The sequence below is a fragment of the Stegostoma tigrinum genome, chromosome 7 (assembly GCF_030684315.1).
Source record: "Stegostoma tigrinum isolate sSteTig4 chromosome 7, sSteTig4.hap1, whole genome shotgun sequence".
NCBI classification, from domain to species: Eukaryota; Metazoa; Chordata; class Chondrichthyes; order Orectolobiformes; family Stegostomatidae; genus Stegostoma; species Stegostoma tigrinum.
In genome coordinates, this window is record NC_081360.1 from 2,129,301 (window position 1) to 2,155,950 (window position 26,650).

The 26,650-nt window shown below is 45.5% G+C and overlaps 1 long non-coding RNA gene across 2 annotated transcripts in view; it reads right to left on the reverse strand.

Moving 5' to 3' along the window:
* Nucleotides 1–373: 373 nt before the first annotated feature.
* Nucleotides 374–26,650, reverse strand: part of LOC125454187 (uncharacterized) — an 82,784-nt gene continuing 56,507 nt past the window's right edge. Inside the window, exons 3-6 of one of the 2 annotated variants that reach the window (XR_007247945.2) lie at nt 14,151–14,342; nt 11,953–12,223; nt 2,905–3,053; nt 374–1,333 (exon numbers count right to left, since the gene is read on the reverse strand). This is a non-coding gene — a long non-coding RNA (uncharacterized LOC125454187). The remainder of the gene's footprint in view (nt 1,334–2,904; nt 3,054–11,952; nt 12,224–14,150; nt 14,343–26,650) is intronic. The other variant, XR_007247946.2, reaches the window with a different exon arrangement.

A 26,650-nucleotide genomic window follows, 5' to 3' on the forward strand; every position in this document is an offset into this window, starting at 1 on the left:
GGGTGCAGCTCCCACAACACTCAAGAAGATTCACACCATCCACTACAAAGCAGACCACCTAATGGTATTCCATCCATTGCTTGGCTTTCTTAGCTCTGTCAATCTGTTGCGACTTTGGTCTGATCCCTGATTCAAGTTCTTAATGCTCCCATGCATTAATTGCACTTGCCCTGCTTGCTGTTAGTTATCCTGTGTCTGGAATGTGCTTCATTTAAGAGCCTTGATAAATGGGTGTATTATGTCTTTTCGATTCTCTCCACTACCAGGGCACAGTAGCTGCAACATTGACGATCTACTGACGTAGAGAATCACTAGGAGACGCGGAGAGTTCTTCAAAAAGATGATCTTTTATTTGCAAACAAAAACCGTGAAAACCAGAAAGCAAATTCTCGATTGTCCCCGTTCTCGGGGTCCGTTATTCTTTATACCTTTTAGTTATCATGATTTCTTCAAAGTTATCAGCATGCCCAATGGTGTCAGTTGAGGTTATCTTTCTGCACTTTGGCAGTAAGCCAATGCTGCTAGTTTATGTTATCTTTCTGTTTCTGCCACTATAGTTATTTTCTACTTCAAACTTAATCAATAAGATAGTGATTATTTATCACTATATCTACCACAGTGGTCTCCCTACTCTAAACTCAATCTTAATCCATTATCTTGATTAGGTTATTTACTATTACATCGGCCACAATGGTCTTTCGCCTCGGGTTGACCCCTTAACATCATGCTAGCCCTTACTTCTATATCACATGCTTTAATTAGCCGAATTAAGCTGCCGTTAGTAGCTAACGCAATTATACTACCATTGTTCTACATTCCCTTGAGCTACACTCAAGCACCTCATTGTATTAAGGTACAGCATTCGATTGATTATTGTAACATTCCATAGATCAGTACATCATTCTACGGATCATTGTAAGATTTATCCCTTCGTCTGCCCCTATATTTTTACTCTCCATCATTCCCCACTTTGATACCTTCTGATCTCACTCAGATAAAACAAAAACCAATAAGTGCAGACCTCCTGTGGGCCAATGAAAACATTGCAGACCCCAACATGGGCCAAGTGAATTTTGAAGTCCAATGCTTAAAGGGTCCTTCCCCTGATCCTGGAGTCCCCTGGGCCAAAAACCTGTCCCCTAATAGCCAGAACAGGGAAAAAATAACCATGGACCCTCACAATCTAAGGCCCACACATCCCAACGAAGTGGTTTTGGCGTCTTCTTTAGAACACACTTCCTGCACCGTATCAGATGTCGAATCATAGTAGTAGAGCAAGGGGCTGGTCCGGGGGTTGTTGGAAGAACCAAGAGTTGCCTTGTAGTAATGCGCACTAAAACAGACGTAATAAAAGGTAAGGCACAACAAAAAACAAAAACGACCATGAGTAGTACAATACCTACAATAATTCTAACCTTGGAAAACCAATGCCCCCATGCCCCCAGTATATTATTTAGCCAGTCAAAACGTTGGAAACTCAGGACAGCTCCAAACGTGGCTCAATGATGTTTCCACGGAGGCCTTCAAGGTGGCCTACTGGCTCAGAGCCATTACGTCTAAAACGTTCAAAGCTCAAGCCTTCACGAATATCAAAGGTAGCCATGGGAACGTATAATTAGTCTTACTGGTGGACCACGGGGTCCTATGGCCGCACCAGTGTTGGAATTGCTGTCATTCTATAGGGTCTCATTGATAAAATGTAGAGGCTTGGAGAAGGAGGCACCAGAAGGGACACTGACACTGTGTGTAAGTTGATGAATCATTCGGGTTAATGGTCTCGGTTAGCTTGTTGCACTCGCCATTGAGAACAGGTGTGGGAGTTATAGGGCATGGGGGAACAACATAATATGATGGAGGTGCATAGGAAAAGGTCCTGTCTGGTCATCATCATAGCTGCATAAATTGCCCATCGATACCAGTGATTATTACGGGCATGTTCTGCACTCCTTACATTCCTGTGTCTCCCAAACTGTCTAACACCAGCATCATTAGGCCAGGTCAGCCACGTTAATGGTTTCCAAGTCTGCATACGAGTATGCAGGTCTGGCACTAGGGAGGGAAGCTTCAGGGGCCTTCCCTGTCCCTTCCCTGGCCTCAACACCAGAAGAAGACCTACCTGCCACAAACTCATCACTGCTCATCCTTAAATTATCAGCGTCTTCAGGGGCCTCACCAACCCCTTGCTCACAATCCCACTGGGGAGTACTAGTTTCTTTATCATATCAACGTAATCAATCACTAAGTGCTTAAACGGTCCTTCAGGTACTGGTATGTGCCCTATAGGGGTCATTATTCCCTTTCAGATGTCGTGCTGGGCACACACCTTGCACTGCATTAGCATATAGTCCACTGAAGCCTGCAAGTAGGGGAACCAGAACCCATCCTGTTTTTTTTTCCTTATTATTTCTCCTCTCGCACAGTGATCTAGCCCATGTGCTTCTGAAATAAGAATTGTCAACAAAGGGACGGGTGCCACCCATAGACCGTCCTCTGTGCTCCACAGACCCTCTTGATTCTACCTGGCTCCCCTTTGTTTCCATAGTGTTTGCTCTGCTAGGATGGCCGTACTTTGAATTGCAATGATGTCCTCTATTGTTGTCTTTGGGTCTATTTGCACCTGGGGTGCAATGACAGCTGAAGAACACCCCAAAGCTACCCTCGCCGCCTCATCTGCCACCTGATTACCCTTTATCACCATATCACTGCCTTTCCTGTGTACCCGGCACTTACTGACAGCCAGTGCCTTTGGCTTCATCATAGCATTTGTCAATTCTATAATTTGTTGACAATGTTGTATGAGTTCCCTATCGCTTTTCTTGAAACCTCTCTGCTTCCACACTGCCCCAAATAGGTGACATACCCGACGAGCATAGGCCAAATCCGTGCAGATGTCAGCCTTCTTACCCTCCAGAAGCTCACATGCCGCCGTTAATGCCTTAATCTCAGCCAGTTGGTCTGAACAGGGTTGTGGGCAGGTCTCCAGCTTAATTGTCTTGAACTGGGACTGGTCACGCATCACAACTGAAAATCCTGCATGATTCCCATCATATTCCCTATAACATGAATAATCCACAAACAAAATCTCTTTATCTTGATCAGGCAATGGCTCAGATTGAAAATCAGCCCTCAATTTAGCAAATGTGGTTACCTCCCTTACACAGTCATGGGGTTCTCCTTCATACTTTAGTGGGATGTAGTCTGCTATATTCTTTGTGGTGCATCTCTGTATAGTTATGTCTGGGAATGTTAGCAACATTCGATATGCTAGAATCCTGGCAGGTGTCAGTACAAATTATCCTTTCTCTACCAATTCTGCTACCTTATGATGTGTATGCAGTACAACAGGATAGCCCATTGTTACAGAAGATGCCTTCTTGTATGCACAGTGTGCAGCTGCTAATCCTTGGTAACACGGTGGATGTTGAGCCACTTCATCCAATCGAGTGCTACAATGAAGCAATTGGCTGTTTGGATTTCCCTACCCCTGCCTCATGCATAAGCACTGCAGTGGCATACCCTTCCTACCCGTTTGACACATAGAGGTGGAAAGGTCTGTCATAGTCAGGCAGGGCCAATGCTGGAGCTGACTGCAAGGCCTGTTTAAGAGTGTTGAAGGCCATTGCAGCCTCCTCATTCCATTGCAGGGCACTCTTCAAGCATGAGTGTCCAGCTTCCTTCATTAATTTCCTTAGGGGTGCTGTCATTTCAGCATACTCCTCAATCCAGTCTGAACTAAACCCTGTCATCCCAAGAATGTCATCATTTGTCCTACCGTCCCAGGTCCAGGGGTTTTAGTAATTGCCTCAGTCTGATTCAGTGCAATCATCTTGGACTCACATCAAGAAGTTAGAAGAGCAAGACAAGAAGGCACTTCACCAGAAGGAGCAGCTACAGCGTGAGCGGCGATACCTGAGACGTCGGCTGGAGCAACTGGCCGTCCAGGGGATGGAGCGTCTCCGTACTGACAGCCTGGGGTCAGCTATCTCCACTGACTGCTCTGATTCTGAACAAGGTAAGGCTGTCTGCCCTCCTGAGGGCTAGAATGTCAGTGAGCTCTGCCTCTAAGCCGCACTCTACTACCTGTGTTCAGTCAGTCCTGGCCATGCCCCGATCTTTAGCATGCCCTCCTGTCCCTGTGCCTTTCACAGCTGTCTACCTCCTGTTGTCTAGCACCAGTGCTCTCCCCACTCTCAGCCAACAAACCAGCTTTAAGATCTCGATAAACCCTGATCACCCGATCTAGTATCTCCATGTGGTGACCTAGTCGAAACATCAGGTGAGGTGACTTGATGGAGGAGCAGCGCTGTGAAAGCTTCTGATTTTAACTAAACCCCGTTGGACTATAACCTGACACCATGTGACTTCTGACCTTGTCCGCCCCAGTTCAACACCAGCACCTCCACGTCAGATCGATACAAGGCACTGGTCGGGCCACTGCTAGAATGTGGTAAACAGTTTTGGCCCCTTATCCAACAAAGATGTATCAGTGGGGTGCCTCAGGGATCAGTTCTGGCGTTGCAATTATTTATGTTAACGAGTTGGACGAGGAAAGTGAAGTACTTTTCATCAAGTTTGGGAATGATTGAAAAGAACCGATCGCGTGTATAAGGTTCTAAAAGGGGAGGGCGAACAGCCAGAAATCGTGTTACATATTGGCACTAATGATATAGCCAGAAATAGGATTGAGGATATAAAAAGTGATTTCAGGGAGTTAGGATGGAAGCTGCAAAGCAGGACGAACAGAGTAGTGTTCTCTGGTTTACTACCAGTGCCACGAGATAGTGAGGCGAGGAACAGGGAGCGGGCGCAGCTGAACACGTGGCTGCGCAGCTGGTGTAGGAGGGAGGGCTTCAGATATGTAGATAATTGGGATGCCTTCTGGGGAAGGTGGGACCTGTACAAGAAGGATGGGTTGCATCTGAACTGGAAGGGGACCAATGTCCTGGGTGGAAGGTTTGTTCGAGTAGTTCGAGAGGGTTTAAAACTAGTATGGCAGGGGGGTGGGAACCTGAGCTGTATACCGGAGGTGAGAGTTGATGCAGGTGAGCAAGAGGTAGACCAGCTAGTGGGAAGGATTTTCCTGGGAAGGAACCAAGGGATCAGTTAAAGTGTGTTTGCTTTAACGCAAGGAGTATAAGGAATAAAAGTGATGAACTTAGAGCATGGATCAGTACCCGGTGCTATGATGTTGTGGTCATAACAGAGACATGGGTTTCTCATGGGCAGGAATGGTTGCTGGATGTTCCAGGGTTTAGAACATTTAAAAAGAATAGGGAGGGGGGAAAAAGAGAAGGGGGTGTAGCACTACTAATCAGAGAGGGTATCACAGCTACAGAAGCTTCCATTGTCGAGGAAGATCTGCCTACTGAGTCAGTATGGGTGGAAATTAGGAGCAGCAACGGAGTAGTCACCTCGTTAGGTGTTTACTACAGGCCCCCCAATAGCAGCAGGGAGATTGAAGAAAGCATAGTTCGACAGATTTTGGAAAAGTGTGGACGCAGTAGGGTTGTTGTAATGGGTGACTTTAACTTTCCTAATATTGATTGGAACCTGCTTCGAGCAGAAGACTTGAATGGAGCTGTTTTTGTAAGGTATGTTCAGGAGGGTTTCCCAACGCAGTACGTTGACAGGCCGACGAGGGGAGAGGCCATTCTAGACTTGGTGCTCGGAAACAAGCCGGGGCAGGTATCAGATCGTGTGGTGGGAGAGCATTTTGGTGATAGTGACCATAACTGCCTCACATTCTACATAGCTATGGAGAAGGAGAGGATTAGGCAAAATGGGAGGATATTTAATTGGGGAAGAGGAAACTATGATGCAATTAGACATGAGTTAGGAAGCATGGACTGGGAGCAATTGTTCCATGGTAAGGGAACTATAGACATGTGGAGACTGTTTAAGGAACAGTTGTTGCAAGTGATGAGTAAATATGTCCCTCTGAGACTGGCAAGAAGGGGTAAGATAAAGGAACCTTAGATGACGAGAGCGGTGGAGCTTCTTGTGAAAAGGAAGAAGGTAGCTTCCCTAAGGTGGAGGAAGCTAGGGTCAAGTTCAGCTAGAGAGGATTACACGCAGGCAAGGAAGGAGCTCAAAAATGGTCTGAGGAGAGCCAGGAGGGGGCACGAGAAAGGCTTGGCAGAAGGAATCAGGAAAAACACAAAGGCATTTTACACTTATGTGAGGAATAAGAGAATGGTCAAAGAAAGAGTAGGGCCGATCAGGGATAGCATAGGGAACTTGTGTGTGCAGTCTGAGGAGGTAGGGGAAGCCCTAAATGAGTTTTTTGCTTCTGTCTTTACGAAAGAAACGAACTTTGTAGTGAATGAAACCTTTGAAGAGCAGGTGTGCATGCTGGAATGGATAGAGATAGAGGAAGCTGATGTGCTGAAAATTTTGTCAAACATTAAGATTGACAAGTCACCAGGCCCAGACCAGATTTGTCCTCTGCTGCTTTGGGAAGCGAGAAATGAAATTGCTTCGCCACTTGCGAAGATCTTTGCATCCTCGCTCTCCACTGGAGTCGTACCTGAGGACTGGAGAGAGATAAATGTAATCCATCTCTTCAAGAAAGGAAATAGGGAAATCCCCAGCAATTACAGACCAGTAAGTCTCACGTCTGTCGTCTGCAAGGTGTTAGAAAGGATTCTGAGGGATAGGATTTATGACCATCTGGAAGAGCATGGCTTGATCAAATACAGTCAACACGGCTTTGTGAGGGGTAGGTCATGCCTCACAAACCTTATCGAGTTTTTTGAGGATGTGACTAGAAAAGTTGATGAGGGTCGAGCTGTGGATGTGGTGTATATGGACTTCAGTAAGGCATTTGATAAGGTTCCCCATGGTAGGCTCATTCAGAAGGTCAGGAGGAATGGGATACAGGGGAACTTAGCTGCTTGGATACAGAATTGGCTGGCCAACAGAAGACAGCGAGTGGTAGTAGAAGGAAAATATTCTGCCTGGAAGTCAGTGGTGAGTGGGGTTCCGCAGGGCTCTGTCCTTGGGCCTCTACTGTTTGTAATTTTTATTAATGACTTGGATGAGGGGATTGAAGGATGGGTCAGCAAATTTGCAGACGACACAAAGGTCGGAGGTGTCGTTGACAGTATAGAGGGCTGTTGTATGCTGCAGCGGGACATTGACAGGATGCAGAGATGGGCTGAGAGGTGGCAGATGGAGTTCAACCTGGATAAATGCGAGGTGATGCATTTTGGAAGGTTGAATTTGAAAACTGAGTACAGGATTAAGGATAGGATTCTTGGCAGTGTGGAGGAACAGAGGGATCTTGGTGTGCAGATACATAGATCCCTTAAAATGGCCACCCAAGTGGACAGGGTTGTTAAGAAAGCATACGGTGTTTTGGCTTTCATTAACAGGGGGATTGAGTTTAAGAGTTGTGAGATCTTGTTGCAGCTCTATAAAACTTTGGTTAGACCGCACTTGGAATACTGCGTCCAGTTCTGGTCACCGTATTATAGGAAAGATGTGGATGCTTTGGAGAGGGTTCAGAGGAGGTTTACCAGGATGCTGCCTGGACTGGAGGGCTTATCTTATGAAGAGAGGTTGACTGAGCTCGGTCTCTTTTCATTGGAGAAAAGGAGGAGGAGAGGGGACCTAATTGAGGTATACAAGATAATGAGAGGCATAGATAGAGTTGATAGCCAGAGACTATTTCCCAGGGCAGCAATGGCTAGCACGAGGGGTCATAGTTTTAAGCTGGTTGGTGGAAAGTATAGAGGGGATGTCAGAGGCGGGTTCTTTACATAGAGAGTTGTGAGAGCATGGAATGCGTTGCCAGCAGCAGTTGTGGAAGCAAGGTCATTGGGGTCATTTCAGAGACTGCTGGACATGCATATGGTCACAGAAATTTGAGGGTGCATACATGAGGATCAATGGTCGGCACAACATTGTGGGCTGAAGGGCCTGTTCTGTGCTGTACTGTTCTATGTTCTATGTTCTATCTTAGTCGCCTTAGAGATCTATCTGCCCAAGTATTCATATATTGTTCACAAAACTGTAGTTTCTTCCTGGACACCTTATGTCCCCCCTTTGCCAGTTTTTCCAGGAAGAGGAGGGTGTCTCGCAGACACTGCTTCTGACTGTCTGAGCTGATTAGTAAATCATCAACATACTGAATCAATATCAACATCATACCCTCCAAATCTGCCTTCAAAACTTGCTTGAATATATGTGGTGAATGCTTAAACCCCTGTGACATTCTTGTGTAACTGTACTGTTTGCCCTTATACATAAATGCAAACAAATACTGACAATGCTTTGCAAGTGGAATGCTGAAGAAAGCAGCGCACAAATCAACAACTGAGAACCAGGCTGCTTGTGGAGGCACGTTAGTTAGTAGTGTATGTGAATTTGGAACCACCACTGGTCAATTCTCCACTACCTCATTTACTGCCCTTAAATCATGCACAAGCCTCCATTTGGACCCATCTGCCTTTAAAACTGGTAACAATGGAGTGTTACAGGGACTGCTTGTTTCCCTGAGGACTCCAGCTTTCAGCAACCCCTGTATTGTTGCTGCTATTCCCTCCACTGCCTCTGGTGTCAAGGAGTACTGTGGTCTTCCAGGCAGAGTGGCTCATGGTTTCAACTTTATTTCCACTGGGTTTGCTGACTTCACTTTCCCCACATCTGTGTCATGTTGTGACCACAGACTAGACGGCAATGTGTTCAATCGCTCATCCTGCTGTTGGTTGTTCTCACTCACTGTCACAGACATACTCTGTTGAGGAGTTCTTTCTACCTCCTTTGGGTTCCCTATCATACCAATGTGTACTATAATTTTAACACAACCATCATCCCCAGATTTCCAAACTCCTGTTGTTATCCTTTGCCAATCCCCAACTATTTCTGCTTGTTTAGTCATGGGCCCAAGGTCTTTAGACTGGTACCCCTCATTCACTAGTAGTGTCACATGGGGTGCAGCTCCTGGCACACCATACCATTTTTCCAGGAATTCATTTCTCTTTATTTGTAGCACTGCTCCCTGTTCTTTTACTGTTATAGCTTCCCCCAATAAATGCTGCGGAGTGACAACCTCACACCGCCACCGTTTCTCTAATACCTCATCCTGAGTCTCATCAAATATTATCGTGCAGTGTAACTCAGACTTAGGTGGCTTTGCCCTCAGTGACATTGTTAGCACTTCTGTTTCCCACTTTTCCCACACATTCTGAATGTAACAGGATATATCACCTATCCAATCCACATTGACATCTCTAGTTTTCTGCATCACTAATGGCGTGTTTGCTTTTTCTACACTGAAGCCCTGCTGTGTGCATTCTAATCTCAATTCTAATTTCAGTAAAGCATTCCTATCTAACAAATTAAATCGGTGTCCCATTGGATACTAGTATTGGCAAGACGATCTCTTTGCCTTCCATTTCTAAATTTACTGGAGCCATGAATGGAGTTAGTTGTGATTTCCCCAAGAACGCTACTATTTTAACAAATTTGTTTGAGTGGCAGACTGTGGCTGCACGCAAGTATATGTGGCTCCAGTATCTATCATCACTGGCATCAGCCGTCCCTCTATACTAAGATGTACAATTGGTTCTTGATCAGCCTCCCAAGTAATTGCAGTGTACAGTCCCTTCCCACCCAGGTTCTCAGGGCAGCCCTAGCACATCCCATTTGGATTAACAGGTCCCGCTGGGCTTGTAGGCATCTGGGGTGTGGCTGCCAGGTATTCCTGATGCCTAGGTCCGTTATGTGATGGGGCGGGCCAATTCCTATAAATGCAATTCCTTCTGAAGCGGTCCGGTTGGTAGTACTCCCAGCACACTTTTTCTGCTCCCCCACCACCCCCCCACCGAATTTGGTTTCTTGCCATGTTTTTCAATCCCCCCCACCCCTGTGCCCCTGTCCTCGGGGACTCCACTTCTGTCAGGGTTGCTGGTTAATTTTTACCTGCCCCGGGTACTGCGTCTGTGGGAAAACTTCCCTGAAGACTTCTATCATTGGCATGGGGTTTTCTAGTCCTTGCCTGGCAATGTGAGACCCCCCCCACCGCCCCAACCCCGTGCTGGCATTCGGTTCACATCTGCATTGACCATTGAGTTGGTTCTCACAGGCAGTACCTTTTTGTCCTTTTCGTTTTCAGCTCTTCAAGCTGCATTTGTGCCAGTTTTCTCTGCACCTCTTCCTGCTGCTCAGACAGTTTTTCTTTTTTTTTGCTACTTTTCAATGCATGAGCTACCTGGTCTCTGAACTCTTGGTGGCCTATTGATGTCAGTCCCACCACCTCCTCCAGTCTTGACCTGACTTGAGAGGGCACTGCATCAATAATAGCATTTTGAAGCATTGTGGTCAGCGACTGATTACACACTGTGTCTTGTTCTGTTTCCAGCCTCCATTTTCTCAGCTGTTTTTCTAAATAGGCTGCCGGGATTTCACTGTCTCCCAAAGGATACCCTTTTAGAGCTTGAGGATCCATTTTAGGTGGATAACAGTCTCTAAGGGCCTGCCATACCCTTCGTCTCACTTGATCAAACCCGGCCCCGTCCACCATCAGGTTGTCCACTGCATTTTTCAAACCGGCTCGGTCCATTATTTCTTTTAACTTCAGGAGTTCCATTAGTTTCACCAGCAATGCTTTCAAGTCTCCCACAGCCAACAAAGCTCTAATCTCCTTTCCCATTCCCTCATGTAAGCTGGGAAGCACACTTTTCAGCCCTTCCAGATCCTGAGTTCCCCAAGGCACATATTGTGGCTGTCTCCCCCCTTTAATAAGTCGTAGTAGCATCTTCGCCCGTCGGGAACCCTTTCCCTTACTGAGCTCACCATCTGATGATTCCTCTTCAGATTCTGATTCGGACATTATTTCTAATTCCTCCCATCCTTTGGTAACCAGTCCTACTTGTGCCCTTTCTCCCCCAGCCCCCCACCCCCACCCTCGCTTTTCTACCTCCTCTTCCATCTTCATTGAGTCATTTTTCCCTCGTCCTCACTCAACTTTTCTTTTACTGTTCAAGCATTCCTCAAGCTCCTTTTGGTCCCTCAGCGTACACAATATGTTAATCTCATGCGTCAGCTCTTGCTGTTCACACTGCATAGCCTCAATTTCTTCCTGCCTTTCTCTTCTTTTCACTTCTCTTTTCCCTCAAGTTATTCCTGTCCTCTCCACTCCTTTTCCATTCAAACTGCCCTTCCATTTCCATCGTGCCCTTTATCACGGGACAATGCCTCATGGATTCTTCATCTGAGCAGGGAGGGGGTCTACCCAGCTCCTCCAGATCTGGGCATGTAGGGACTTCCTTTCCCTGCCCCTCTGTTTCCAGTGACTGTTTAGCTTGTTCTCTAGCACTTTTCTTAGTTACAGCTGGTGCCTGATAAGCTTTGCTTAACTCTTCTCCTTCTTTCTTGAAAAATTTTAGTATCTCCATCTCTTGGCCCCTCCTTTGGCGCCCCTTCTCAGATCTATCTCTTGGTTTGTGGTTTATAAACTAACCCTTAGGTACCATCTTTTGGCCATTTAGTCAATAATTTCTCAGTTCTTTTTCCCCATTTTTCAGAAATTTTCACAATACTATTTTTTTATATTTGGGAATTTTCTACTCAGTATTTCGACTGCAGTCTCTTTATTCATGGTTAAAGTTCCGTTAGTCCAGCTGTCAGTCTTTACTTCCACCCACAAATGCTTTTTAAAACAACGTGGCTGCTCCCTAGTTCTATACTCCAGTCCCGTAACGTCTTCCTGCCTATTTTAACTTCAAGAGGAGTCTAGCAGTCACTGTTATAAAACAATCTTTTCACTTCAGCTCTTTTGTCCATACAGCCCCCTACTTCTTTTTAGGGCGGTATCCACAGAACTCACTACACCACGTGCATTTATTTCTCAGCCAATCGCTCCGTTCTAAACCTATTCACCCCTTGCCCCATTGCGCAGTTTTCATGAACAGTCCTCCACGTCTCCTTCAGTCGCAATTTACCCCTCACCTTTCGGATTTTTGGATCAGAGAGGCCCGCCAGCAGATTCTCGCACCTCCGAGTCACCGAGGACTGCCCCAAGCCAACAGAATAAAGTCCAAATTAGCAGCAAAAGCGCTTATCTCTTTTTGTTGGGTACCCTTATTCTGTCAGTCTTGGGAGCGTACCCGGCAGACCGAGAAGCGGCCTGTTGCTGGCGCCCTCTTTATGGGTAGGTCTCTTCACAACCCTGCTCGCAGAGCCAAATTTGTCATAGAGAATCACCAGGAGACACAGAGTTCTGCAAATAAAAGATCATCTTTTTGAAAACAAAAGCCGTGAAAACCAGAAAGCGAATTCTCGATTGCCCCCGAATCTCAGGGTTCGTAATTCTTTATACCATTTAGTTATCATACTTTCTTCAAAGTTATCAGCATGCCCAATGGTGTCAGTTGGGGTTATCTTTCTACACTTAGGCAGTAAACCAATGCTGTTAGTTTATGTTATCTTTCTGTTTCTGCCACTATGGTTTTTTCCTACTTCAAACTTAATCTATAAGATCATGACTAATTATTACTACATCTGCCACAATGGTCTCCCTACTCTAAACTCAATCTTATTCCATTATCTTGATTACGTTATTTATTATTACATTGGCCACAATGGTCTTTTGCCTTGGGTTGACGCCATAACATCATGCTAGCCCTTACTTCTATATCACATGCTTTAATTAACCTAATTAAGCTGCCGTTAGTAGCTAACCCAAGTATACTACCATTGTTCTACATTCCCTTGATCTACACTCAAGCACCTCATTCTATTAAGGTATAGCATTCCATTGGTTATTGTAACATTCCATAGATCAGTACATCATTCTACTGATCATCGTAAGGTTTAACCCTTTGACTGCCCCTATATTTTTACTTTTCATCACTACAAGATGTAATGCACGTCCCACAGAAGGACAAGTGCAGTTCATGCATGGGAACATTTTGAACTGGAATCAGGATCAAACCTAAGCAGCAGAGATATAGGGCCAGGCAAGCCAAATAGCTTTTCAACATCCAGTTAGGATTGGCAAAGGCAACTAACAACAACTCAGTGAAGGCAGACAAGCCACAAATACCTCCATTCTCATTGATGAAAAAGGTACCTCATTTGTGCAATCAGATTGAAGCATTTAATGCAAACTTCAGCCAAAATTGCTGATGACATGATCGATCTCAGGCTCCTTCAGAGATCATAGAGCAAATTTAATACATTTTTATTGGATTTTGAGAAATGGGTTGCGGCACTGAAAAACACTGAGAAAAGCTCATCAATACAATTGAATTAATGTCCTCCAAAATATTCTGCAGCCCCAGTCAAGCTGTTCTAGTATAGTTACAGTGTTGTCATCTATTTGACATGGTGGAAAATTGTCCAACTATGTCATGTATGGAAAAAGCTATAAAAGTCCAAAATGGTCAATTAGAAATTCATTAGCAATAGAATGATTGAAGGGGACATCAACAGTTCTATCAGACAGCATGCAGTTTGGGTTTTGCAGGGGCGTCACAGTCCTGATGTCATTCTAGTCTTGGTTCAAGCATGAATAAAGAACTGAATATTAGAAACAAAGTGGGTGTAACTGCTCTTAATTTAGTGGCCGCATATGACCAAATATGGGATCAAGGATCCTTAGCAAAACTGGGGTTGTTCATTTTGGAGGCAAGAACACAGCAGTACTTAAATGGGAAAAATGTAGAAAGCTGCAAGACAAAGGGAGTGAAATTAGAAGGAATTCCTTCTCTCATTGAGTGGAGTGCCTATGGATCACTTTGACAGAGAGAGCTGTGGGGCAGAGTCTTTGTACACATTGAAGATAGGTTCTTGAGTACTCGGGGTAAATAGGACTACAGAGACAGAGAAGGAAAGTGGATTGGAGAAAATAACAGGATCAGCAATTATCCTATTGATTTGTTTTTTATGCATTCATATGCTTAGGGGGCCATTGGCTGACCAGCGCTAATTGCCTGTCTCTCGTTTCCCTTGAGAAAGCCACAGTGAGCTGCCTTCTTGAACTGCTGCAATCCACCAACTATGAGTTGACCCACAATGTACTTAGGGAATGGATTCCAGAATTTTGACCCAGTGACCTTGAGGAAACGGTAATATATTTCCCAGTTACGACCACGGTGGCTTTGAAAAAATCTTGCAGGCTGTGATGTTACCACTTATCTGCTTACCTTGTCCTTCTTGATCGAAGTGGTCATGGTTTGAAATGTATCTTTGAATTTTTGCAGCCTTGCAGATGATACATACTGCTTCTCCTGAGCATCAGCGGTGGATGGAATGGATGCTTGTGGATGTGCTGCCAGATCAAGTGGCTGCTTTGTCCTGGATGGTGTTGAGCTTCTTGAGTGTTTTTGGAGTTGCACCTGCCAGGGAGGTGGAAAGTATTTCATCACAATCCTGACTTGTACTTTGTCAGTAATGGGCAGGATATGGGGAGTCAACAGGTGAGTTACTGGTCGCGGTATTCTCAGCTTCTGACCGGCTCTTGTAGCTACTTTGTGTATATGGCGAGTCCAGCTGTGTTTCTGGTCAATGTTTCCCCCTCCCACAATGTTGATAGTGGGGCATTCAATGAAACTAACACCAGTGAAAACGAAGGGACATGGTTAGATTGACTTTTATTGGTGATGGTCAATGCCTGACATTTGCGTGGTATAAATATTCCTTGCGAGTTGTCAGCTTCAGCTTGGCTATTCAGCATCTCCTTTTGTATCTGAATGGCAGAGCAGGCTTGAGGAGCAGAACATCCTACTCATGTCCCTACTTCTTATGGTCTTATGGGAATCAAGCTGCAAATCTCCATTGATTTGAGACTTAGCTGGCCCACAGGAAGATGATTATAGGTTTTGGAAGTCAGTTTTTCAAACTTCAGGACTGTTCTGCAGGAGTTCCTCAGGGGAGTTTGCTATGCCCAAACTTCTTCACCTGCTTCAAAGATCAGGACTGGGTATGTTTGCTGATGACAGCTCAATGTTCAGCAGCAATTGCAACTCATCACTGAAGCAGTCCATGTCCCAGTGCAATATGATCTGGACTACATGCGGGCTTGGGGTTAACATGCAGTGCACAACATTTGTACCACACAAATAATCAGACAATGACCGTCATGAACATGGGGAGTCTCACCATCAACATTTGGCATTATCATTGCTGAATACTTTTTTTCATTGAAATAAGAGCCAATATTCCATTTGCCTTCCAGGTTACTTGGCGAACTATGTGCTAGCTTTGTGTTTCATGGAGAAGGACCCCAGTTCCATTTGTGTTGCAGCTCCCTGCAGTGGTTGCAACAGCAGATGAGAAGCTAGGAATCATGTTGCTTATAAATTTTCCCCTGTATCACCAATAACCTGCTCAGCGACACACAGTTGGGGTTCTGCCAGGGTCAGTCAGCTCCTGACCTCATTACAGCCTTGGTTCAACATAGACAAATAAGCTGATTTCCAGAGGTTAGGTGAGAGTTCCAGCCTTTGACATCAAAGTTGCATTTAACCATGTGTAACATCAAGGAGCCCAAGCAAAACTGGAATCAATGGGTATCGAGTGCAAACTCTATGGTGGTTGGAGTAATACATGACACATCAGAATATAATGGTGGTTGTTGGAGATGAATCATCTCAGCTCCCGGACATCTCTGCAGGAGTTCCTTAGGGTAGTGTCCTTGACATAACCACCTTCATCTGCTTCAATAACGAGTTTCCCTCCATCATAATGTCAGAGGTAATCATGATCGCCGATAATTCCACTGTGCTCAGCATTACTCACGAAACCTCAGACATTGAAGCAGTCCATGTCCAAATGCAACAAGGTGTGGGCAATATTCAGGCTTGGGTTGACCTGTGGCAAGTAACATTTGGCAGATGTGCAGGTGAACCTCTGCTTAATATGGAAAGTCATCTTGGGGGCTGGGATAGGGGTGAGGGAGGAGGTGTGGGGGCAAGTGTAGCATTTCCTGCTGTGGCAGGGGAAGGTGCCGGATGTGGTGGGGTTGGAGGGCAGAGTGGAGAGAACAAGGGAGTCACAGAGAGAGTGGCCTCTCCGGAAAGCAGACAAGGGTGGGGATGGAAAAATGTCTTGGGTGGTGGGGTCGGATTATAGATGTCAGAGGATGATGCGTTGTATCCGGAGGTTGGTGGGGTGGTGTGTGAGAACGAGGGGGATCCTCTTTGGGCAGTTGTGGCAGGGGCGGGGTGTGAGGGATGTGTGGTGGGAAATGCGGGAGACGCGGTCAAGGGCGTTCTCAACCACTGTGGGGGAAAGTTGCTGTCCTTGAAGAACTTGGACATCTGGGATGTGCGGGAGTGGAATGCCTCATCGTGGGAGCAGATGCGGTGGAATCGGGAATAGGGGATGGAATTTTTGCAGGAGGGTGGGTGGGAGGAGGTGTATTCTAGGTAGCTGTGGGAGTCGGTGGGCTTGAAATGGACATCAGTTACAAGCTGGTTGCCTGAGATGGAGACTGAGGGGTCCAGGAAGGTGAGGGATATGCTGGAGATGGCCCAGGTGAACTGAAGGTTGGGGTGCAAGGTGTTGGTGAAGTGGGTGAACTGTTCGAGCTCCTCTGGGGTGCAAGAGGCGGCACCGATACAGTCATCAATGTAACGGAGGAAGAGGTGAGGTTTGGGGCCTGTGTAGGTGCGGAAGAGGGACTGTTCCACGTAACCTACAAAGAGGCAGGCATAGCTGGGGACAATGCGGGTGCCCATGGCCACCCCCTTTGTCTGTAGGAAGTAAACCATGTGTGCATTGAAATGTAAAGAGGCCCCAACAACATGGGATACAATGAACAACCTGAGAGAATCATCCGGGAAATCTATTCGACCCTTTTCAATGTTGCAAATAGATATATGGGTTTAGGAACATGAAACCTGATCATTAACGTCCGGTGTTAAGAATGGCAAAATTTGAGAACTTTGGGCCACAAGAGAAATTGTGAGCTTAGTCATAAAGAAAAATGAGGCGGATATAAGATTTCAGAAACTGAAGGCAGACAGACCCTCAAAAATATAAAGAAAACAGGAAGATTTTGAGAGGTCCAAAAGGGGGCCTTGAAATATCGTTTCCAGACCCGGATTAAGGAAAATCCCAAGCCTTTTTACAGAATATAAGGAACACGATAAAGGTTACATCCATTCAAGGACAAAGAAGGGAATTCATGCATGGAGGTAGATGAAGTGGGTGAAATCTTGAAGAATACTTCCATTGGCATTGACAGGGGAGAAGGGTAAGATGGATGGTCAGTTGAGTAAAGGGATACCTTGATATTCAACAGCATTTCAATATTAAAAAAAAGGTGATGGTGCTGCGTGATCTGAAAAGCATTACAGTAGAAAAGTCTCAGTACCTGATGGGATCCCGGAATCTAAGGGATTAAATTGTTGGGGCCTTGTACAAAATATTTGTGTCCTCTTTAGTAACACGATAAGTACAAGAGTATTAGAGAATAGCCAATGTTGTTCCTTTAAGGGCAACAAGGGTAATCCAGGAAATTACTGACCTGTGAAACTTAGGTCAATAGTTGGGAAATTACTGGATAGAATTTGGGATAGAATTTACTCATTTTTAAAAAAAAGTGGACTTGTTAACAATAGACAGTGTGGCTGTATGCGGGGTAAGTCACATCTCACAGATTTGATTCAATATTTTAAGTTAGTGACAAAGTTGACTTATGAGAGCATGGGGCTGGGTGTTGTCCACATGGATGTTCACAAGACATTTGATAAGGGTCCTGATCACAGGCTGATATAGAATGTGAAGTCAAGTGGATCCACAGTAAGCTGTTAAGGTAGATACAGAACTGGCTTGGTCATAGTATGCTGGAACAGTGATTTTCTGACTGGAGGTCTGTGTGTTGCAGAGATTGGTGCTGGGACAGATTTTCTTAGTGAAATATATAAATCATTTGGAGGAGAATGTGGGTAGGCTGATCAGTAATTTTCTGGATGACTCAAAGATTGTGGACTATGGATTGTGGGAATGATAACCAAAGGATAAAGCAGGACAGAGATGGGCTGGTAACTTAGATGGTGAAAAGGCAGATGTGATTTCATCTGGACAATTGCAAGGTAATGCATTTTGCAAGACTGGATGCAGAAGAGAACAATACAGTAAATGGAAGAAATCCTCATAGCATCAATAACCAAAGGGATCCAGACATACAGGTCCAGAGTTCCCTGAAAGTGGCTCAGAGGATTTAAAAAAGTCACACTGCAGATGTCTACAAATTTAGTTCGGACACATTTGCCAGCAGAAGGATGTACATGTGTTGGAGAGGGTATCGAAATGGGTTACCAGGATGCTGCTTGGCTTGAAGGGTATTAGCCATGAAGAGGCCTTTGGATGCAGTCACAGACATGAGAAGTGTTGTAGCAACTGGTGGAGGCTAGGCAGGTCACAACATTTCCAATGGCTGGTAGTGGCTCAAGGCAGAAGTTCACCACCACCTTCTCAGGCATGAATCAACAATAAATGCTGCTCAGACAGCAATGCTCACATCCCATAAATGAACAAATGAAAAACAAACAAAAGCAGCACTGAGGTCACTCAGCAAGTCTCTTTCCACAGTACTTCACAAACCAGGAACAACTATCACCAGGAAGAACAGGGACTACAAGTGCACGGGATTACCAGTATTCCCAAGGTCCCCTCCAAGTCACACTCCATCCTACCATTGCTGTGCCTGTCCCTGCACCAAAAGGATTGCAGTAGGTCAGGAAGGCAGCACAAAACCACCTGAGCAATGGGAAATAAATGATGGCCTAGCCAGTGATGTCCAGATCCTACAAATTATTTTTTTTTTATATAGAGAAGCTCTCAGATTGTTTATGCCCCTCTTGCTTCCTCTGTACAATTCATATTCCCAGCTAGTTTTGTCATCAACAAGCATGGAAACATTAGAGCCAATAGTGTGGAGCTGGAGGAACACAGCAGGTCAGGCAGTATCCGAGGAGCAGGAAAGTTCATGTTTTGGATTGAGACCCTTCTTTCTCTGCTGATGCTGCCTGACCTGCTGTGTTCCTCCAACTCCACATTGTATCGATTCTGACGTCCAGCATCTGCTGTTCATGCTATTTCCCAGCCCACGGAAACATGACATTTTGTTCACATCCACCAAATTCATTGATTCAGTTAGTGAGTAGTTGAGGGTGAAGCACAAACCCATTTACTTCCACTCTGATAAGGAATGCACAATCTGTGCCAGTACATTCCTTCCAAGCCCACATGTGCCAACTTTACTTCGCCACCGCTTCAGTGGCACTTTATTCAAAGGTTTCTGAAAATTCAAAATGAACTATTCCGCTCCTTCTATCCATTGTATTTACAGTCAGACAGAGAAAAAAATGCAACACAGGGTTCCTCCATCAAAATTTGCCTTTCATAACAACACACATGGCACGGATAGTGGATTGGCTGAAACAGAGACTGGGTTAAAGGGGTCTTTTCAAGGGTGGCAGCCAGTGATGAGTGGAGTTCCGCAGCAGTCAGTCAGTGTTGGGACCACAAGTGTACATGTTACATATTTGCAGTCTGGATGAAGAAAGTGGGGGTATTGTTGCTAATTCTGTGTCATCTGCAAAAAGAGGCAGACAGACAGGTAGCACTGAGGAAGAGGGAAAGCTTTGCAAACACAGACTATGAGAGTGGGCAACAATGTGGTTAATTACAATGTCATGAACTTTGGTAGGAAGAATCGAGGCACAGAGTATTTTCTAAACAGGAAAAGGAAGATCTGAAGCACAAGGGGGCTTGGAATACTCGTTCACTATACTCTTCAGGTTAACATGGACGTTCAGTTTCAGTCAAAAAGGCAAAAATAAATTTTAACATTTATTTCAAGTTGGTTAGCATACAAGAACAGAAACGGACTGCTGAGGTTCGAGAGGGTCAGGTGAGACCGCTTATGGAATACTGTGAACAGTTTTGGGACCTGGACTGAAGGAAGGTTGTGCTTGTCTTGGAGGGAGTACAGCAACAGTTTACAAGAAAGATGCTACAGATGAGGTGCTTGTCACATGAGGAGCAATTATAGACTCCGAGCCTGTATTTGATGAGGTTTCAATGGAGGAGACAGGATTTCATTCAAACTGACAGAATACACAGAGGTGTGGAGAGACTGGAAATGGAGGAGATGTTTCCACTCGTTGTTTATGGGGGAAGCCTAGTGGTATTATTGCTGGATGTAATCCAGAGGCCCAGATAACATTCTGGGAACCTGGGTTTGAATCCTACCATGGCATATATTGGAATTTGAATTCAATAAGTATCTGGAATTAACAGCGTAACGATGACCATGAATCCATTGTCGATTGTTGGAAAATCCCATCTGGTTCATTAATGTCTTTAAGAGAAGGAAACTGTCATCCTTACCTGATCTGGCTTATATGTGACTCTGGACCTACAGCATTGTGGTTAACTTTTAACTGCCCTCAGAGCAGTGAGTGATGGACAATAAATGCTGTCCCGGCCAGTGATGCACTTAGCCTGTGAATGAATGGAGAAAAAAAAGGAGACTCACAAACAGTCTCACTATGAAGGGTGGTAATTGGAGCTGCAGGCTTTACTGAGGTTGGGAGGTTTGAAGAGGTTGGATCAGCTCAGAGTCAGAGAGAATTGTATGGACTGGAGGAGCCAGAGACTCAGTCATACGGCTGAAGGAGTTGAGAGTGAGTGAGGGCTGTGCGGGCAGGCTTGCAGCATTCCCATCAGTTTCACAAAGATGTGGACTGCTGTTTAGGAGGTGGCTATGGAAATTGAGAGGGTTGCAGATGCTGGAATATATTACAAAGACATTAAGCTGTAGTACTTGAGGTGGTTACACAGACAGGATGCATTGAGGGGTTTGAAGCTGCTACAGGCATTAAACATGCCGGAAGTGGTCAACATCCTCACCTGGTTTAGGAGAATTGGAAGGTCTGGCGATAGTGAACGAGAACTGTGGTAGCTGAAGTATAAGTCTGGAAGAGATTTCCCATACAGAATGAAGAAGGGAGATTCAGTTTTCCAAATGACCTGCTCCTACTTCACAATGTGTTGCTGCACAGCTCATAGCAATTTGCCAAGATAACGAGAAATGAAGTCATTCAGGACTGCATAATGTAACCTATGTCGGCAGGTTGTATGGGGTGGAGGTGGTTAGAGAGAGGGCAGACATTCAGCAGCTGAAGGGGTTTACAGGGAGGTGTACTGTTGGGACTGGTGAACAGATTAGACTCACTGAATGGAATCTTCAGGGCCCAGTGCACTAACCTGTGAACCAATTGGTGAGAACCATGGGATAGATATTTATACTGTTACAGACTGTCCAGAAATACTGTTGCCTAGCATTAGACTTAAGATATACAGTATTAAAATTCACATGGTGCCAAACTTTACGAAGCAAAGAAATTCTGCACTCAGACACCTTGGTGACACAATCCTATTATTGACAATTTGAGAAAACAACAGGATCCATGAAAGAGCACTGCATGGGTCTCGCTCAACACTAACGACTGAGGTTCTTGACTTGCTCACCAAGCTGGTGCTTGTTTTTGATTCTGTCAGTCCGATGTAACGTTTTTGGAAACTGTTGTATGGTATTTTGTAAACCACGTTCGTTCATTCATGTTGTGCGAATGGGGTTTTTAATCCTTGTTGGTGTTTGTCAGAGTGTGGCTGTGGGCCACCATGATTCCTAGTGGTCTTAGGAGTCTTGTTGTCTGTTCCAATATGTAATACCATGAAACAACTACCACAAAACATTACATTGGACAGACAGAAAGGAAATTAGCCATCAGAATACAAGAACATCAGCAAGCAGTAAAATGGCACAATGAATTCTCCTTAATATCTGGGCACTCAGACAATGAAGGCCTTCAATTTAACTGGGGCAAAGTGGCCATAGTTGACCAAGCCAAACACAAACAGGCACGGGAATTTCCAGAGGCATGGTTCTCCACCCAACCTTCAATCAACAAATATATAGACTTGGACCCTATTTACAAACCCTTACAGATCAAAACTGGAAATGACAGTACTCACCATAACGGACCAGACAGCATAAACTCCCAGTGAAGTAGAATAAGATCACTTCATAGGCTGTCTCCTCACATGGTGACAAAACACTTGAACAAATACAAGCCAGCTCGGTGAGCAAGTCAACAGCTTTATCCACAACCCGAACTACTGATCTTTGCCAAAACTTTAACTACATTTTTCATTCTGTCCCATTGGAGAACAACTCTTGTAGCTCACAAAACTGTTACTTCAAAGTAACATCAAAAAAAAGTCCAAATGAATGCTTTGATGAGCGGAGTTCTGGCCAGTCACGTAGACGTGGGTATCACCAGATGCATGGAGAGTGCTTTCTACCCCAGCTGTACTAGACGAGTGTCAGATACACAGACAGACTGGGAAAAGAGATTCACATCTGAGCTCACATCTCCCAGCCTGCCAATCTGAGGCTGTGCTCAGCCATTCTAGTAATGAGCCTCAATATCAGCTCAGCAAGATCTCACAATTCTGCATTTGCAGATACAAACCATTTTGTTTTACAATTTCATGATACATTCGGGAAAATCCATGATACAAAAAGTAACCTCCTTGTTCCACACCCTTTCTACCTCGGTACCATCCTACAGGTAATATACTTCCCCCGATCGCTAACATTCTACAGGATACCACCTTTACCTACATTTGCACTATTCCCCCATCTCTGCAAGTGTCCCTTTCTCTGTAACATGTCCAGGTTCTACAACCTTCCTATCTCTGAAACAACCCTAGAATGGCACCGGAGGCAAGTGGAGGTGACTGAGATTGGGATGATTTTGTGCACATGAGGATTTTACATAAATATGGAGGGTTGCAATCACAGAAAGGGGTTTCAAGGAGTTAAAAAGCATGTGATCTGAATGAGGTAACACAAATAGGAAGGGTTGTCAGGAGTAGAGGAGATTACACAGACGGCAATAGATGTCAAGATTGGGAGGGCTGTGCTAAGTGCACGAGGTTTCATAGGTAGACAGGATCTTAGAACTACGAGGAGGTTACATCAAGACAAAGATGTAGGGGCTGTATGAGCTCATAGAAAAAGGGAGGTGAGGAGGGCTGGAGCAGTTTGTAGGGATAAGGATGTTTGTAGGATGAGGGCAGTTTACACAAACAGGGAATGTTTTATGGAATGGTGCATTGTACATAGAAAATGAATTGCACAGAATAGAGGATCCAAAACAGAAATGGACACTTGCAGTGACTGAAGAAATGTACAGATGAAGCAAGGCTTAGCTTCTGGAAGTTATATAGATGAGAAGGCTGGAGTCCAAAAGCATCTTCACTGAGATAGAAACAGCAATAGGGGCTGGAGACAATTATACAGATAAGTAGCATTGAACAAACTGGATGGGTTCCTGAGACAGGGAGGGTTGTTGGGGTGAGTGAAGTTTACATCGACAGGGGTGGAAGAGCTGTTTACAGAGAGGGGGATATTTTTAAGGTACAGTAATAGGGAACACATTGCAGCATTACACAAAGAGACAGTATTTGAGATGCTGGTTTACAAAGAATGGCAGGGCTCTAGGCAGGGGAGGAGTAAACAGAGAAATGAAACATTGTAACGGCTACAAAAAGTGTACAGATTGTAGGGAGATTTATTGGGCCTGGGGGAGATTAGAAGGACGGTGGGCTGCAGAGTCTGTAGACCTGACAGGTGGGGAGTGAGACAGGCGCTGCAGGACTTCACTGGAGATAGAGGTTTGCAGGAAAAGGAGGAGTTCACAGATATAAGGAGGGCAACAGAGGCTGGTTCAGATTGCATAGATAGGGTGGGCTGATGAACTAGAGAGCATCATACAGACAGGCTTAAAGGAGCAGTGATATGGAAAGTTTCTATGTTGTAGGAGGTATGGGTGTGTGGGACAAGGTCATAGAGGCAGGGGTGGCTATAGGGATTGGAGGAGCACATGAAGGTCGGGACACTGGAGGATATAATGATACAGAAATAGGGAGAATTCCAGCAGCTAAAGGTAGTTAAAGAAAATGGGGAAGGCTATTGGACTGCAGGAGAAACAGACTGGGAGTACTGCAAGTACCGGAGCAGATTTGAGAGATAGGCAATATTCTGCAGTCTGAGAAAGTTGCAGTGATAAGAGGCTGTGAAAGTTACACAGATAGGGAGGATAGTAAGGACTGGAGGTGGTTATGGAGACAGGCAGTGTTACCCACAAACACAGGGAAAAAAAAAAGTGTTAGGAGCAGGCTATTCAGCCCCATGGGCCTGCTCCATTCTTCAATAAGATCACAACTGATCATTTAGCTCAGTTCCATCTTCCCACTTTCTCCCCACATGGAGACTGTCATGACTGGAGCCATTTACAATGATAGGGAGCATTGGAGTGACTGGAGGAAGTTACAGAGATAAAGAGAGCTATCAAACCCTGTTGAGGTTAAAGAGGCAGGGAGAATCATTCAGCCTGGAGAAGATTACAATGTTACACAGAGGTGTACAGGCTGAAAGAGGTGACAAAATTGGAGGCATGTAGGGGTTAGAGGAGGTTACTGTGACAGGGAGGACAGTAGAAGCTTTTCTTGATTATAAAAAAATTATTTTCATTGCTTTTGAAAGAGATAACAGACAAAGGTTTCGAACAAATCAGAGTACTCAAACAAGGAGGGGTGGAGGAAGATGGAGAGTTTACAAAGAGGGAGTGTGTTGTCGATACAGAATGAATTTGTGATTGTGAGGGTTGTAGTGATCAAACAACATGATGGCAAGGGTAGTAGAAACTTGACGGTGTACTGAGATAGGTAGGAGCTGCAAGAGGTTATGGCGATAGTGAGTTTGTGGTGATGGGGGATGGTTACATCGATAGTGAGGGTTTCAGGGCATGAAGAAAGTTACCAAGGTAGGGAGGTTTCTCGAGAACGGAAGAGATTACATGGATGGTGACAGTTCAAGGGACTGGATTTTTTCCACAGATATAGGAGAGTCAATGGAACTGGTGAAGGTATAAGGATTGGGAGGGTTTAAGGAGTCAAATCAAATACACACGCACGGAAGGTTGTGTTGATAGGAGAAGCTATAGGGATAGGGACTGTTGTAGGTCCATTTCTTTGTTTTGAGATAATGGGAACAGCAGATGCTGGAGAATCCACGATAACAAAGTGTGAAGCTGGATGAACACAGCAGGCCAAGCAGCATCTCAGGAGCACAAAAGCTGACATTTTGGGCCTAGATACTTCAACAGAGAGGGGGATGGGCAGAGGGTTCTGGAATAAATAGGGAGAGAGGGGGAGGCGGACTGAAGATGGAGAAAAGAAAATAGGTGGAGAGGAGAGGATAGGTGGGGAGGCAGGGAGGGGATATGTCAGTCCAGGGAACACAGACAGGTCAAGGAGGCGGGATAAGGTTAGTAGGTAGGAAATGGAGGTGCAGTTTGAGGTGGGAGGAAGGGATAGGTGAGAGGAAGAACAGGTTAGGGAGGCGGGGACGAGCTGGGCTGGTGTTGGGATGCAGTGAGGCGGTGGGGGGGAGGATTTTGAAGCTTGTAAAGTCCGCATTGATACCGTTGGGCTGGAGGGTTCCCAGGTAGAGTATGAGTTGCTGTTCCTGCAACCTTCCGGTGGCATCATTGTGGCACTGCAGGAGGCCCATGATGGACATGTCGTCTAAGGAATGGGAGGGGGAGTTAAAATGGTTCGCGACTGGGAGGTGCAGTTGTTTATTGCAAACCGAGCAGAGGTGTTCTGCAAAGTGGTCCCCAAGCCTCCACTTCGTTTCCCCAATGTAGAGGAAGCCACACCGGGTACAGTGGATACAACATACCACATTGGCAGATGTGCAGGCGAACATCTCCTTAATATGGAAAGTCATCTTGGGGCCTGGGATGAGGGTGAGGGAGGAGGTTTGGGGGCAAGTGTAGCATTTCCTGCGGTTGCAGGGGAAGGTGCCGGCTGTGGTGGGGTGAGGAGTGCGGAGCGGACAAGGGAGTCACGGAGAGTGGTCTCTCCGGAAGGCAGACGAGGGTGGGGATGGAAAAATGTCTTAGGTGGTGGGGTCGGATTGTAGATGGCGGAAGTGTCAGAGGATGATGCGTTGTATCTGGAGGTCGGTGGGGTGGTATGTGAGAATGATGGGGATCCTCTTGGGGCGCTTGTGGTGGAGGCCTGGGATCATTTTGCAGAACACCTCCGCTTGGTTCGCAATAAACAACTGCACTTCCCAGTTGCGAAACATTTTAACTCCCCCTCCCATTCCTCAGAAGACATGTCCATCATGGGCCTCCTGCAGTGCCACAATGATGCCACTGGAAGGTTACAAGAACAGCAACTCATATTCTGCTTGGGAACCCTACAGCTCAATGGTATCAATGTGGACTTCACAAGCTTCAAAATCTCTCCTTCCACCACTGCATCACAAAACCAGCCCAGCTCATCCCTGCCTCCCTAACCTGTTCTTCCTCTCACCTTTCCTTTCCTCCCACCTCCATTTCCTACCTACTAACCTCATCCCGCCTCCTTGACCTGTCCATCTTCCCTGGACTGACCTATCCCCTCCCTACCTCCCCACCTTTACTCTCCTCTCCACCTATCTTCTTTTCTCTCCAGCTTCGCTCTGCCTCCCCACCTCTCCCTATTTATTCCAGAACCCTCTGCCCATCCCCTGTTCTGATGAAGGGTCTCGGCCCAAAACGTCAGCTTT